General features: G+C 44.8%; 1 long non-coding RNA gene across 1 annotated transcript; it reads left to right on the plus strand.

The window, feature by feature from the left end:
- Positions 1-1,894: 1,894 nt before the first annotated feature.
- On the plus strand, positions 1,895-7,399 carry LOC123391883. The gene is made up of 4 exons (XR_006606584.1): positions 1,895-1,966; positions 4,733-4,804; positions 6,344-6,514; positions 7,272-7,399. It is a non-coding gene; the product is annotated as an uncharacterized LOC123391883 (long non-coding RNA).
- The last annotated feature ends 554 nt before the right edge of the window (positions 7,400-7,953 follow it).

Raw genomic sequence — 7,953 nt, forward strand, 5'->3', positions numbered from 1 at the left:
CTTGTGATGGATCCGTAGACAGCTGGTGCACAGTGGCCATGGAGCTGATGGCTCCCATTACGCGGGAGGTCACTGCCCTGAGATGAATCCCTTCCTCCAGATCACTCATAAAGTCTTTGCTTCTCCAGATGGGACCCTGACTGATCCACAGGAGTTCAGATTTTATTTGGAAAGCGGCCCGTTCCCCTCTACCTAGATTTGACAGGCTTAGCAAATAAAAATACAGAGCAGCCAATTAAATTTGAATTTCACGCACACACAAACATGAAGACTTTTTTAGTGTGAGTATATTTCATGCAATATTTGGGGACATACTTATACTAAAAATAATCTGTTGTTTGCCTGAAATTCAAACGTCACCTGGCATGGGCAGCCTCTATTTTATCTGGGTATCCAATCTCCATCCTCCAAGTAGATATCTTTCCAGGGAGAACCCCATAACACAGCCTCTTCCATGTGACAGATAGGACAAGAACACTGGAGTACACACTCGGTCAGCATGTGAGAGGATGCAGGACAGGCTGCGGTTGGTCTTTACAGGATCTCAGTTTCTCCCTCGGGCTATGTGGTGAAGCTATAAAGTCCCTGGGGAGTCCCAAGTCCACACACTGATCCTTATCGCTTTGGGGACAAAGCCCTGGTTCCTTATGGAGGACTTGCCACCGCTGCCCAGCTCACACAACCACCTAGAAGGACTTGCTATTTTTCCAAAGACAGTCTCTTCTCACTGGTAGGGTTTGACCTTGACTTTTCTTGCCTTGAATGCCCCTCTCTCCCTTGAATGCTAAACTCCTATTCACCCTTTACACCTTTAATGCCACCTCCTCCCAGAAGTCTTCCCTGAGCACTGCAGCAGAGAGACAAAAGCCTTCACATTCTCTATCCCTTTGGGCTTCTTGCAAGCTCACATTACAATGGATTCACAGCTTATGCATGTTTAATATCCTCCTAACAGGAAAAAAAAATAATAATTAAAACACCAGTGGCACAAGGGGCACACGCACATCCTGACCGGATGTGAGATACAGGTGGGGCTCAGTCCTTGAACCACATGGCCTAAGTTCAGGTGCCAGCTCTACCACTTACTGCCTGTATAACCAGGAACAAGCTGCTACCCTTCTGTGCCTCAGGCTCCCTATCTATACAATGGGTATAAGAATACCAACATCACAAGGTTGCGAGGGTTTAGAACACGTCAGGTTCTCACACTGGTGCCTAACACCCACTAACGTGATATTCTGACATCACCCCAGGCCCATGAGCCTAAGCCCGATGCCTGGAGAGGAGAGCCTGGAGAGGAGAGCCACCTGGTCCAGCACTGCAGAAAAACCTGGCTGTGCCGGATTCACCAGGAGATGCCCTTGACCCGGCGTCTCCAAAGGCTACGTCAAGTGCAATTTTTGTTTTACTTGATTTTTGCTTTCCAAGCTGACTCCATTAGATAGCAACCCGCCCCGCCCCCCCAGGCATATAACCAGCAGATGGTTTGGGGCTAAAATCACCATCCTGCCAGTTCTAGCAGTGTGAGCTTGGGCAAGTCATTTCAGCCCTGCTCATTTCCCCAGCCAAGTAGAGATGATGTCCCCACCTTGCAGGGCTGAGAGGTGTTACCCCCCTGTGCGGATACATTTTCTACCCAGCTGCTTCTAGTATTTTCCCCTTCGTGCAGCTGTTATCACACCGTATTGCATTTTCAGTTCACGTGGGTTCTCCCTGACAACCTGGGGGAGGAGGGGCTTTAGCCGCAATTAGTCTGGGCTGCCAAGGCCAAGTCTGTTCTTGGAATCGAGGAGGCATCCTCATATGTGGAAGGAAGGAAGGAAGGAAGGGAAAGAGAGAGGAAGAGGGAAGAGAGGAAGGAAGGATCGCCCCCTTTCTCCCCAGGCTCGTCTGACAAGATGTTAATCAGAGGAATGGACCAACAACCCCAGTTCATTCTCATATCTTTTCTGGAATCACAACTTAGGTTTGTAGCTGTCTAATTTATTATTATATGGTGCAGTGCGGGGTAATTATATGCTGTGGTATAATTTGTTATAACTTGGGCTGAGGCCTATAACTGTATAATTTATTATTATACAGTACAGTGTTGAATAATATGAAGAGTGTATAATTTATTTCAGGCTTACGAGCCTAACCTGTAATCGAAATGCAGCATGCCATCGATGCGGATGAGTTCATGTTTCTACAAAAGCCTCAACTTAGGGGTTTCTATGTGGCTGAGGTCTTTCCCTGGGCTTCTCAGAACTCCTCGCCGAGACTTGCAGAGCTCCTAATCCTGTTGGGAGTGAAGCTAAAATCTCGGGCAGCCCCAGCCCCTGCTGAGTGGGGCTTAGGCATCGGGTCAAAGGAAAGGAGGGACCAGAGCTGTCACTGTGCCCAGCGGGAGTCACCCTGTTCAGTTGGGCACCGCCATGATCAAAACCCAGTTTCCTGGTTGCCCAGCAGGACCTCCCTGGACAGCAGCATCTCCGTGCATCAATTTGATCACTACTTTTGTTCTGTCCTCAGCCCTGGGGATACCTCCTTAAACCAGAAAATGTTTCCGCTCGTAGAGCCTGTGCTCTGGCCATGAGTGCTTCTAGCTCTCCAGTCCCTGCTTCTCAAAGTGTGGTTCCTGGATCTGCATCACCCAGCAGCTGGTTAGAAACGCAGACTCTCTGTCACCTTGAACTCCTGAATCAGAGTCTACATTTTAACAGACCCCCCTGGCAATTCATATACACTTGAGAAGAACTGCTCCAGCTTCTACATGATTTAGGAAAACTGTTTCCTTCTGTGAGTCTGCCCTACAAATATATATACCTACTCACTGAGCTTTAAAGCAAAGTTCCTTCTTTCCCTGGGGCTTTTTTCTTTCTTTCTTTCTTTTTTTTTTCAGGAACATCCGTTCTTTTTCTTTCTTTTCTTCTTCTTTTTTTTTTTTTTTTTTTTGTCCTGGTCACACATGTTCACTGTGTAACTTTTGTTGAAAGTGACCAAAAAAAAAAAAAAAAAAAAAAAAAAAAAACCCTCACAAAGGAGAAAACTCAAAATTACCCAGGATTCCACTACCCAGAGATGACACTATTAATATTTTAGTGACTAAAGTATCAGACATTTTTCATACACGCCTAGACTTTTTTTTTAACAAAACTTCAAGAACAGGTGGAAAAGGGCCACCTGGGTGGCTCAGTGGGTTAAGCGTCTGCCTTTGGCTCAGGTCATGATCCCAGGGTCCTGCGATCAGGTCCCATGTCTGGCTCGGCTCCTCCCTCTCCCTGCCTCCTGCTTGTGCTCTCTTGCTCTCTCTTTCTCTAAAAAAAAAAAAAAAAAGAACAGGTGGAACAATATAGAGCAATGATTCTCCAAATTCAGCATGCATCTACCTTTGCAAACCCCAGAAAGCTTGCTCAAACACACACTGCTGGACCCCCCTCCCCCTGCCACCCCCTGGCCGGAGCTTCTGGTCAGAAGGCCCTGGGTGGGCCTGGGGCTTTGCATTTCTAACAGGCTCCTGGTGATGCAGAGCTGCTGGTCCACATTTTGGAAACTGCTGGCATAGCTGTTAAGGTCTAGGCCTCTGGGATTTAGCATTTAGGGTTGGAGTCCCCGCTCTGCCACCGACCACCTGCCCGCAGGGAAGTCAGTGGGCTCAGCGCTCTGGCTTCTGCTGCCAAAAGGATATCACCTGCCAGAACATTATGGCAGAACAGAACATTATGGGGAGGACTAAGTGAGTTAATTACATAAGTGAAGCACACAGGAAGTATTAAGTATGATTAATGTGAATATAACTTTATCATGGAGTTTTCTTAACCATTGTTCTTAAACATGTTTCAAGTCATTGTCTTTCCACATATTTGTTTTTAAAGGCCTCGGAGTTGTCTTTCAAACTTGTGTGTTTATCAGGTCCCTGTTTTTTGACTAATACAATATCAACAGGGCGGCAATGAGCATTTTCATGGATAAATCATGGTGCACCTGTCTGATTATCTTCTTTGGCTAAAAAGTTCTAGACGTGAAATTGCTGAGTCAAATAGTATGAACGTATTTCAGGCTTTTGAAAAGCTTTGCTAAATGGCCTTCCAGAAAAATAATACTGATTTCTAAAGCCATCAGTGGCATCTGAGTGGATCTTTTTCCTTTTATTTCTGTTAAAGCCATGTTGGGTTGGGTTTTTTAAATTACGCTAATATTTCATTTGTTATTTTGATTTTTTTTTTTTTTATGACTGTTGAAGTTGACTATCCTCCACCAATACCCTAGGACTTGACATAAAAAAAAAAAAAAAAAAATCCCTCAGAGGCGACTGGGTGGTTCAGTCAGTTAAGCGTCTGCCTTCAGCTCAGGTCATAAGCCCAGGGTCATGGGATTGAGCCCCGTGTCAGGCTCTGTGATCAGTGGAGAGTCTGCTTCTCCCTCGCCCTCTGCACTTCCCATTCCGCATCTACTCTCTCAAATAAATAAAGAATCTTTTTAAAAAAAATTCCTCAAAAGTTGTGTTTACACGAAGTCAACCAGGCCTTTTCCCCCTCTACTGAACCGACTATACTGGCAAGACTCCAGCACCTCAACCCTGCGGTACCTCTCACGGGGACCGGCTGCCTGTTTAAATCCCACCTGTGCTGCTGGTAACATTCCTCCCACTTAATAGACAGGTGTGGACTCAAGAAGGCATAAAACATTAATAGGGCAAACAGAGGGAGAGAAGCCATTTGTTCAACAAAAACTCCCTCATCATCTCCCACAGGTCAGGTCCTCAGCGAAACACGCGGAGGGGTGAGAACACAGAAACCAGGAAGTCTCCGTATCTGGCAGTGAGGTGGGTGGAAAGGAGAACACGGTAAATCCACACAAAACAATGAGTAATGAGGGCGTAGATGAGGACAGAGGGTAGGAATTTCAAGTAAGAAATGGCATGGCTTTGAAGTCAGAGCAGACCTGGATTCAAATCCTGTGTTTCCAACTCCTAACTTCAGGTAGGTTGCTTGACTTCTCTGAGTCTTAATTTCTGCACCTGTAAAATGTGAAGACTATTTTGAGGCTTAAATGAGTTAAAAGAAATAAAGAATGCCTGGATACAGGTAGGCAACGGATCTCAAAATGGTGACCCAAGGGCCAAATATGGCCCATAGAAGGTCTTGTTTGGTCTTTCCAGTGTTTTTGGAAAAAATCTTAGAGAAGAATTAGGATAGCTTAGGCCAATAGTTTTCCATCCCAGCTGACCAATGGAAACACCTAGAGATGTGCTGGTACCTTGAGAAGGTATCTGGGCTCATTCATTGACCTTCCTTCTGGCTAAGTAACATGGAATAAAATAGACTGAGTTTATCCTCTTATCTGAAACAAAAATCTGGACGAAAGATACAAAACAACAGTGTTCAAGACACTGGATGTCAGACAACAAGGAAGTGAACCCTGAGAGATAAAATACAAAAGGGGAGCCTGACAATTGCCTCCAGCTTACTATCTAGAGAGAGTTTTCAACCCACAGTGCAGGAGGGGGAACCTAGGTGAAGCCAAGTGGTCTCCCTGAGTTGAAGAGAGGCAGCTGGGAGGCCAAAGCAGGGTAGATTCGCTGAGGAGAGAGAACGGTAGAAAGGGAGGAAGGAAGGAAAGAGGGAGGGAAGGATGGAGGGGAGGGAAAGAGGAAGGGGAAGGGGGAGAGAGAGAAACGAAAGAGGGACAGAGAGAGAGAGAGAGAGTGCGCACACAAAAGTTCTGAAGATCTGCAGAGGACCCCTGGAGTCTTCTGAGTAGGATAAGCATATCCATATTAGCCAGAGTTTTCCAGAGAAACAGAACCAGTAGGAGATAGATAGATAGATGATAGATAGATAGATAGAGAAAGAGAGAGAGAGAATCTTTAATAGATAAAAGCACAAGAGAGCGAGGGTTGCCAATGGTGTAAGTCCAACACAGACGAGCAAGGCTCTTGCCTCACAGAGTCAAAGAATCAATCTCTTGGACAGAGAGGGAGCAAAGCAATAAAGTTTTATTAAGTAAGAGTACAGTGAAAGCTCTCGGGAGTGAGAGGGGCCCCAACGAGGTTGCCAGGGAGGGTTTTTCCTCTCTGGCCTTTTATTAGGACTTTACCGGGAAGTTTGCCTGTGGTTCGGTCAGTGGTCTGGAGCTAGACATTGTGTGAGGGTCTTTGTTTCTTGGGACATCTGTGATTTATAGATACATGTTGCTAAGTCTGGTCTTTAGAGTTAACTTCTCCTGTAAGACCTGATCATTTTCTATAGTTGTTTGTTATTTTCAGTGGTCCCAACGTAAATATTAGAAAAATATTTTTAACCCTAGTAGTTGGGACAGGGTGGTCTGGTTTTTCTTCTTCACCTTTGTTTTTTGTTCTTAGTGTCTGCACACCTGGAATACCCTCAGAGCCTGGTCAGGGGTCTCCCATCTCTCCCAGCCGAAAGTCCCATCCTTCCCCTATTCAAGTCCCTATCCAAGTTCAAAAGCCTAAGAGCCAGGAGCACGGATGTCTGGTGTCTGAGAGCAGGAGCAGACAGGTGTCCCAAATCAGGTAAAGAGCAAACTCATTCTTCTTCCACTTTTTGGTTTTAGTCAGACCCTCAAGGGATTGGAGGAGGCTCGCCCATACAGGTGAGGACCTTCTTCATGACTCAGCCTACCAATTCAAATACTAATCTCTTCCCCCAAATGCTCTCACAGACACACTCAAAAACAATGTCTTACCAACTCCCTGGGCATTCTTTAGTCCAGTCAAGCTGATACATAAAATGAACCATCTCAGCATGCATGGAAACTGAGGCCATGGTCAACTTGGTTGACCCCTTGTCAACTTGGTGCCCATATGTATTTCCTCAAGCTATACTGAATCTCCAGATAAAAGAAATTAAAAAAGCATAATTCCAGCAAACATGGCAAAAATGCACCAATGGTTGGTATACAACCAAAAACACACCAATCCTTTCCCCAAAAGAAGAGATAAGGTCCTTGAGTGATGTTTACTCTCCTGACATCTCAGAACTGAAAAGCAGCAATTGTCCTTATCTGCAGATCATTCCAAGACCACCGGTGGAAGCCTGAGAATGTGGACAGTACAGAACCCTATACATATTATGCTTTTTCCTATCCATATATACCATATAGTTTCATTAATAATTTAGGCACAGAATGAGATTAATAACAATAACTAATAATAAAATAGAATGATTATAACAATATTTGGTAATAAAAGTTATGTGAAGGTAGTCTCTCTCTCTCTCAAAATATCTTACTCTACCCTACTCATCCTTTTCTCCTTGTGATGATGTCAGATGCTAAAAAGCCCACGTGACGAGCCGAAGTGAGAAGAATGGCACTGGCTTGGTGGTGAAGCGTTAGGTTACCTCGGATCTCCCGAGGATGTCAGAAGAAGGATCACCTGCTTTCAGATCGTGGTTGACCGCAGGTAACCAAAATCACTGAAAACAAAACCATGGGAAAGGGAGGATTACTAGTCTGTGATGTAAAATTAACGACACTGAAATACAGATATAAAGTCCAAATATCTTATGTTACATGTTCAGGTAATAGGAGAACGAAGAACACAAAGGTATTTACTTAGTAAATACATATACACACAAATGTATTGGTAATTAAATAAAGAGGAAATACTCAAGACGATTATAGTCCTTATTTCTGTACCTGGAGCTGCTGGATCAGATGGCTCAGTGGCAGAGTTTATCTTGCTGTGGACCCTGCTTAAAACTAGCACCTTTTCAGATTACTCAGTAAATAGGCTAGACTAACACACCCCCGTGAAGAATATGTTGCCTCCAAAATCTTGGAGGCCCACTGGGCATTGTGCCTCTTTCTCAGCCATAGGATGGGTCAGATGTAACAATTTACTATCACCCTGGAAGGGATATCTCTCACCACACCCCACCCCACCGGACTTCTAGAAATTTCACTGGGGTAGAAGACACAAAATCTTCATCAGATTTACTTCCCATTTTG

The sequence above is a fragment of the Mustela putorius genome, unplaced genomic scaffold (assembly GCF_011764305.1).
Source record: "Mustela putorius furo isolate JIRA1106 unplaced genomic scaffold, ASM1176430v1.1 tig00000054_pilon_pilon_pilon, whole genome shotgun sequence".
Lineage (NCBI taxonomy): Eukaryota > Metazoa > Chordata > Mammalia > Carnivora > Mustelidae > Mustela > Mustela putorius.